General features: G+C 40.1%; 1 non-coding gene across 1 annotated transcript; it reads right to left on the bottom strand.

Moving 5' to 3' along the window:
- Positions 1–5,464: 5,464 nt before the first annotated feature.
- LOC148874026 (small nucleolar RNA R71) lies at positions 5,465–5,571 on the bottom strand. Its single transcript, XR_016106116.1, has one exon. It is a non-coding gene; the product is annotated as a small nucleolar RNA R71 (small nucleolar RNA).
- Between the last annotated feature and the right edge of the window lie 2,600 nt (positions 5,572–8,171).

Below are 8,171 nucleotides of genomic sequence, written 5' to 3'. Positions count from 1 at the left end.
CACAAGGCCTATTGGGCTCTTAAATTCTTAAATTTTGACATTCAGGCCACAGGGGCTAAAAGGCGGTTGCAATTGAATGAATTGGATGAATTCAGACTTACCACCTATGAGAATGCCAAATTTTATAAAGAAAGAATAAAAAACTGGCATGATAAGAACTTGCTGAGACGGGACTTTTATGTAGGCCAACAGGCATTGTTATATAATTCCCGTCTCCGCTTGTTTCCAGGTAAGCTGAGATCCAGGTGGTCTGGAACCTTTACCATTTCACAGGTTTTTCCCCATGGGGCTATAGAACTCACCCACCCGGTTCAGGTTACGTTTAAAGTAAATGGTCAGTGCCTGAAACCATATTTAATGGGCAGTACTATACCCCCTCCATCCACTGTTTATCTAGATAACCAATAATCTCTTATGCTTGTTCATGAACAAGTTAAGGAATCTTTTTGTCATTTATCTTTTTAGAATATTAGTTAGTAAAATAAAGATCTTTTTCTCAAAATTCCAATTCTTTAAGGACTCAGTTCATCATTTTCTTTTCTTCAGTTTGCTCTAGCAAGTGTGACTCCCTAACACTAGGAACATTGAGGACAATGTTCATCTCAAGTGTGGGGGAGTGAGCTCGAGGCTAGGGTATGGGGGCTGAAACCATGCACCTCATTCACCCCAACACACATATGCAGGCAATGACATAACCAAAAAAGACTGGAACCCCTCAAGTTCATTACTATTTATTTGATGATTTTTTTTAAGAAGGAATTCAATGAGTTGAGGGAGACTGATGTACTTGTTAAGTTTTTATTCTTGTGAATGACCCAATTTGATATATGCATGAGAAAAGGGGAGCTGAATATGCCTTTCAGCATGACTAGTCCTAACTTCCTTCATGTGTATGGAAGCCCTTGATTTCATTGTTAATGGTCAAGAAAGCTAGTGCACATCTGAAGTGTTGATTCTTGAGGTTCAATAATTGCAAAGAAGGTTCAAAAGCCCAAATTGACTCCGCTATTCTGAGCTGAATAGTAAAACTAGCAGCTTAGAACATGAGTCCTATTTACCTACCTCAAGCAAGTGACCAGTGTGAGATTTTGCATAAGATGCACTCACACCAAAAAAAAAAAAAAAAAAAAAAAAAGAGAGAGAAAAGTGTGTGAGATGGAGCATAAAATGCACTCACACCGAAAAAAAAAAAAAAAAAAAAAAGAAAAAAAAGAAAAGGGTGAGATGGAGCATAAGATGCACTCACCCTTAGAAATAAGTAATTGTGGTGACAACCGAGGTTCAAAGGGGCACTCTAAAGTTGAACTCTCATTGAGATTTAGTTACAGATGTGAAACTTAGTGAAATTTGATTATTAACCTTGACAATTAAGGAGCTGATTTATATATGAATTAGGAGTGAAGGCTAGACTATGATGAAATTCATATTCTCCTTTCCTCGGATCTGATATATATCTTAAATGGTAATTTACAAGAATAAGAGTTGAGCACTTACAAAAGTTCCCCGACTACTCAATGCATTTCTATCTTAAAAAGTTCACTAGGTAAATGGTGTGAACAGAAGGGGGGAATGTTAAGTTTATGGCTGATGTCTTTGCTTGAGGACAAGCAAAAGCTTAAGTGTGGGGGTATTTGATGAACTTACAATTTATCTATAATTTTTGAGGACTTTAGAATGGATTTTTAAGTCGGTTTTATTAATTTTTGCCTTAATTTAGCTTGATTGCAAGAAAGATTTCAGGGGGAGCCAAATCAACAAAAAGAAGGCAAAAGAAAGGAAAAGAAAACCCAAAATTTATCAAGTTCAGCCCGGCCCAGCCATGAGAGCAAGAGAATTTCATTCGGCCCAAGAAGAGCAAGTGAAACTCTTTGGAAAATCCAAGGGAAGAAGCCTAGCAAGAAGGAAATTTCGGCCCAGCCCATTTTTAGCCCAAATAACAGCCTAGAGTGTAGCCCACTTGAGCTCAAAAGCAAGCTAAGTTGTAGCCCAAATAGCAGCCCAAAGGGAGCTAGGGGCGGCAACTCCTAGAAGTTTCTTGAAGAGAAGGAGGGAGCACTCTAGAAGGTTCATGAGGGGTGTAATACACCCCATTCTAGAGGCTTCAAGAAGGGGCAAGAGCCCCTTTGAAAAACTATATAAGGAGGCCTCTAGGAGGGGAGAAAGTGGTTCAATTGCTTGAGAGGAAGGCTCTCCCACTCTTAGAGGTTCGGCCACCTTGAGAGAAGAGAAGAGAAGAAGGCTAGGTGCAAGGAAGAAGAAGAAGAAGGGCTGAAGGAAGTTCAAGACAAGCAAGCTAGAAGAAGAAGGTGAGTTCGAATTGAGGGTTTGTGATTCAAAGATCTTTTGTAATAAATCATTTGTAGTTTCATTCTCTTTTGATTTGAATTCAGTTTCTTAGTTATATGTTCTTTCTTCTTTCTCCTTGTTTCCATTCTTCCTTGATGTATTTCAGCTTGTAAAATTTCAGTTCAGCAATCTAATTCTTTTTTATTCATTCAAATGGTCATGCATTGTACTTGAAGTTTCTTGAATAAGGGTGTGATTGTAGAGTAATTCGGCCAACTAACCTTCAAAACTCAGATCTGAATTCTCAGATCTGAGATTGCAAGATCTGAATTGCTTGAAAGAGAATTCAGATCTGCAATTTTCAGATTGGGCGAATTAATCTACAGCTTGGAATTCTTAGAGTGCTTGAGAGAGACTCTAGGAATTCAGATCTACTATTCAAGAACTGAATTGAGTGCAAGGTTAGAGATAACTTGCACAATTCAGTTGGTGATCAATTCAGATTTGAATTGATGCCTTAGAAGTGTTTGAAGAAATGCATGCATGGGGATTAGATTCTTGCTAGAGATAGAAGAACCGTCACTCATGCATAGGATGAACATGCGCTTGAGAGAGGCTGTTCATGACCTTGGGGTTTCACCAAACAAAGGCTCAATCATGATTCATTCGAATGATCCAAATTGATAGATTGCTGAATTCTGAGATTGACATTTACTGCTTACTCTTCTAACCTGAATTGAAGGCAATTGGACCAATGATTTAGATAGATTTTAATTTAGGATTTCTTAGCTTTCATTAGAGTTTTGATTTATTTGTTGATCAGATAAGAAGTGCTCAATTTAGTATTGGTAATTGTTTCCTAAATCCTCGTGGGAACGATACTTCACTCACTATTTTATTACTTGAACGGCTAGTGCACTTGCTAGTGTCACAATGAGCCACACATCAAGTTTTTGGCACCGTTGCCGGGGAATTGGAGAAACAATATTAGGAAACATTGAGCATTCTTAATCTGATCTCATTCAGCATTGCATTCATAGTTGGGTTAATTTGCTAACTTTTTCATTTCAGCTTGGACTACATCTGCTGTACTACTGTAGTTATGTTTCTTCTTTCTGAAGTAGATTACTTTCTTTTTCTAGTTTCAGTTTCATTTTAATAAAGGCATATTTGATTTCTATTCAATCTTGGTGTTGTTCCCTTCAAAAAGAAAAAAAAAAAAAGAAAAAATTCACATAAACATGAGTGTTGCAGATCTGAGTTGCATTCGGCACTCAGATCAGTAGATTTCAGATCTGCAGCACTCAGCCGAAAAGAATTGCTTGTGTTTCAGATTTTATTATTCTTTTCTTTCATTACAAAAAGAAAAATATATATATATATAATGAAAAAAAAAGGGAGATCTTTTGAACAACCAGAGGAGCAATTGAGAATTTGGATCAGAACTCAGATCTGAGTTCAGATTTGAATTCTGCTATTGCAGATCTGCAACAGTTCAGATCTGAGTTCCTCTAAACTCAGACCTGAACTGATGAAATTTTGAGGGGAATTGGGTGTCATCACCACCCCAATTCACCCTAGGGCACTTCTGCTATTCCCCAAAAACAATTTGGTAGCTATAAATGAAGGTAAGGCAATTGAGAATTCAGATCCAAACTCAGACTTGAGTTCAGATCTGAATTCTGCTGTTACAGATCTGCTCAGTTCAGATCTGAATTCCTCTGAACTCAGATCTGAACCGATGCAAGTTTGAGGTGAATTGGGTGCCATCACTACCCCAATCCACCCTATGATACATCCAACCTGCCTCAAGGGTGAATGGATAGCAAGGAATGAGAGAAATTCAAATCTGAAATGCAGTTGATATGATGTGAGGACTGAACTGATACAGAGCATACTATGAATTCTGGGTGGACTGAATTCATGGCTTTACCCACTTGTAACCAAACTACATTAGCTAAGGAGGTTTATGTTTGGATTGAATAATTGTTATGCCTCAGATATTTAAGAAAAATTAGCACTTTCCAACTATTTCTTTTAGCATTCAGATCTGTAGCAGGGCTGCTATAGTGCAACAGTTAGCAGACCTGATTTCAGATTTCTACAAAAGTTGTATGGACCGAATAGCTTGCAATACCAAACATTGCAGACCCAATTTTCAGGTCTTAGCAAGTGTTTGATATGCATCAGCTATACAGGTTTGAGCTTCAATTGTAGAGTTTAAAATCTTTAACCCAAGCCTAACTCAGGACTGGTTTTAGTTTATTTCAGATCCTTTTAAATTATTTTTTTTTTCAGATCAGATCTGATTTCAGCCCTAAAGCATCACAGAATTGATTCCAACCTTAATGGATGTATATTGTAGTGTATACCAATGAGTGTGTATGAGATATCCAGCTCAGATCTGAATTATTATTTATTAATTTCTCTAGACTAACAATACCAAAGACTTGTAGATCTGAACTCAGATCTAAATTGGGTTTGAATTCAGATGTTGCAATCGATGGATGTAGATAAAGGAACCTTGAATAAGATGATTGGTTTAAATCTGCTTTTAGTATAATCGGCTTCATTTATTCATGATAGGATGTAGGTTTTGTATTTCAATACTTCACTTTACAGTGTGATAGGATTAGTTATTTATTTTCTTTTGTGAATATTGGCCTTTTTATTGCTTTGACTTTAACAGTTTATGACAAGCAGGCCTGAACTGGAAGAGATCCTTTACGACCCGGAGATTGAACGGACTCTCCGTGTCCGTTTGAGAGCTGCTAAGCAAGTCAGACAAGAAGCACAAGAAATGGCTGAACAAAGAACTATGATGGATTATGCCAAGCCCACCCTCACCGGGACTGTCTCCAGCATTATCAGGCCAACTATTGCTGCCAATAACTTCGAAATTAAACCGGCCATAATCCAAATGATACAAAATACGGTTCAGTTTTGTGGTATGGCCCATGAGGATCCGAATGCCCATATTGCTAACTTCTTGGAAATCTGTGACACCTTCAAACACAATGGGGTAAGTGATGATGCCATCCGGCTGAGGTTATTCCCATTTTCTTTGAAGGATAAAGCCAAAGCTTGGTTGAACTCATTACCGGCAGGATCTATAGCCACATGGGACGAAATGGCCAGCCGTTTTCTCTCTAAATATTTTCCCCCTTCTAAAACTGCTAAAATGAGGAATGACATCACTACTTTTTTCCAGCAAGAGGGGGAATCTTTATATGAGTCATGGGAACGATACAAGGAGCTGTTAAGGAGAGTTCCTCACCATGGCCTCCCCATTTGGCTGCAAGTGCAGACTTTCTATAATGGTCTTACTGACTCAAATAAGACCATATTAGATGCTGCAGCCGGAGGATCCATAAATAATAAAACTCCTGAGGTTGCCCATGCACTTATTGAGGAAATGGCAGCCAACAATTATCAATGGCATTCGGAAAGGACTCAAACTAGGAAGCAGCAAGGCTTGCATAATGTTGACACTTATACAGCACTAGCTGCACAAATAGGAGCACTCAGTAAAAAAATAGATGAAATGCAGATAGCTGCCAACAGCGAGAGTGCATCCCCGATCATTACCTTTGTCCGACAAAGGGGCTGATCCTGTCACTATGATCACCCACTCAGATGAATTCTCGGATTGTCCCAACATACCTAGGTTTTGACCCCCGCTAAGGATCTCACTGATTGGTACATCAAAGACAGCCCGATCTGACACCTAGTGCAGTATCATAATCGAGTCTAGGGGTCGGGTGTAACTTTCCAGTTTTGCCCATCAATCTCCAAGGTCCAGGGCAATACTGGAAATCTGGTCCAGTTCAAAGATTCAATTAATCCCACACTGTATGTGCCTGGGGTCTCACCCCGGTAGCTGAGACAAGCCACCTCAACCGACTTGATGGCACCACAGTGTCAGCCTTGTCAGGATAGGTCTCCCCAGACCGACCCACTGGTTGTGAACATTCTAAACTAACACGAGTCTCAATAAGTGTCCAGTTTAAGGGTATTACACAGAAACATACCAAGGGAACATGAATCAAATATGCACTTTTATTCATTTTCAATAAACTCATAAAGTACATCAATTTTGATTGAAGTTAAGGGCATACAAAACTGTCTAACAAGAAACCGATTACATCCTGGACACCCATCATCAAGAAATAGTTCTTGATGAGGAGAGCTCAGGTGTAGTGGGAGATGTCCCACAGGCTCCAGGTAGTGACCAACCTAGAAGATCCAGTCGGGTATCCAGACCACCAGTCCGATATGGTTATGACCAAGATAGTTACCTAGTGGAAGCCTTGACTAGTGAAGAGGATCCCGTAACTTACGCGGAAACTATGTTAGACATAGATTCCCAGAAGTGGGTGGAGGCCATGAGAGCTGAGATGGAATCAATGGAGACCAATGGAGTCTGGACTCTAGTAGATCCACCCTCTGGGGTAAAAGCAATTGGTTGCAAATGGATCTACAAGAGGAAGAAGGGCCCCAATGGCAGGATTGAGACCTACAAAGATCGTTTGGTGGCGAAAGGGTACACTTAGAAAGAAGGTATCGATTATGAGGAAACCTTTTCGCCTGTGGTCATGCTCAAATCCATTAGGATCTTGCTAGCTATAGCAGCATACCATGACTATGAGATTTGGCAGATGGATGTCAAAACCGCATTCCTGAATGGAGATCTTAATGAAGATATTTACATGCAGCAGCCGCAAGGCTTCATTGCTACTGGTCAGGAACACATGGTATGTAAACTTAATAAATCCATATATGGACTTAAGCAGGCTTCTAGGAGTTGGAACATCCATTTCAATTCTGCTATCAAAACCTTTGACTTTGTGTAGAATCCGGATGAGCCCTGTGTTTATAGGAAATCCAGTGGGGATAAGATCACCCTTTTTGTATTGTACGTGGACAACTCCCTACTCATTGGTAATGATGTAGGAATGTTGACTTCTGTCAAGGTATGGCTATCAAAGCAGTTCTCCTTGAAAGATCTTGGAGAAGCTTCATATATACTAGGTCTTCGACTCTATAGAGATAGATCGAAGTGGATAATTGGATTATCCCAGGCTGCTTACATTGGCAAAATTGTCAAAAGATATAGCATGGAGAACTCTAAGAAAGGAAATGTTCCTTTCAGGCATGGAGTCACTCTCTCCAAGAAGATGTCTCCCAAGACTTCTGAGGAGATTGAGGGCATGAGAGACGTTCCCTATGCCTCAGCCGTAGGGAGCATCATGTATGCCATGCTATGCACTCGCCTGGACATAGGTCAGGCGGTGAGTGTGGTAAGCAGATTCCAAGCCAACCCAGGCCAGGAGCATTGGACTGCTGTGAAGAACATACTTAAATACCTTCGAAGGACAAAAGAGTTTTGTTTGGTATTCGATGGTAGTTCACTACAAGTTCTAGGGTATACCGATGCCAATTTCCAATCGGATCCAGATGATAGAAAGTCTACATCAAGGTATGTTTTCATGATAGGATCGTGTGCTATTTGCTGGAAAAGCAGCAAACTGGGGTCCACTGCAGACTCCACAACCGAGGCTGAGTACATTGCTGCAAGTGAAGCTGCCAAGGAAGAAGTGTGGATGAAGAAATTCATACATGAATTGGGAGTGATTCCATCCAGCACATCACCCATCCCGTTGTTGTGTGACAACAATGGAGCGATTGCCCAGGCTAAAGAGCCTCGGGCTCACTCGAAGTCAAAGCACAGTGAGAGAAAGTACCATGTATTGCGGGAGATCGTTGGTAGAGGGAACATCCTAATTCAGAAGGAGCATCAGTGGATAATGTGGCAAACCCATTGACTAAGCCACTGGCACAAAAGGTGTTTAAGAAACATGTGGAAAGTATGGGACTCCGGCTTG

Source organism: Nelumbo lutea, chromosome 1 (genome assembly GCF_056320005.1).
Source record: "Nelumbo lutea isolate HS-2025 chromosome 1, American lotus-T2T, whole genome shotgun sequence".
In the NCBI taxonomy this organism is placed as follows: domain Eukaryota; kingdom Viridiplantae; phylum Streptophyta; class Magnoliopsida; order Proteales; family Nelumbonaceae; genus Nelumbo; species Nelumbo lutea.
The sequence above is the reverse complement of the archived record's forward strand: the minus strand, read 5'-3'. Positions and strand labels throughout refer to the sequence as shown.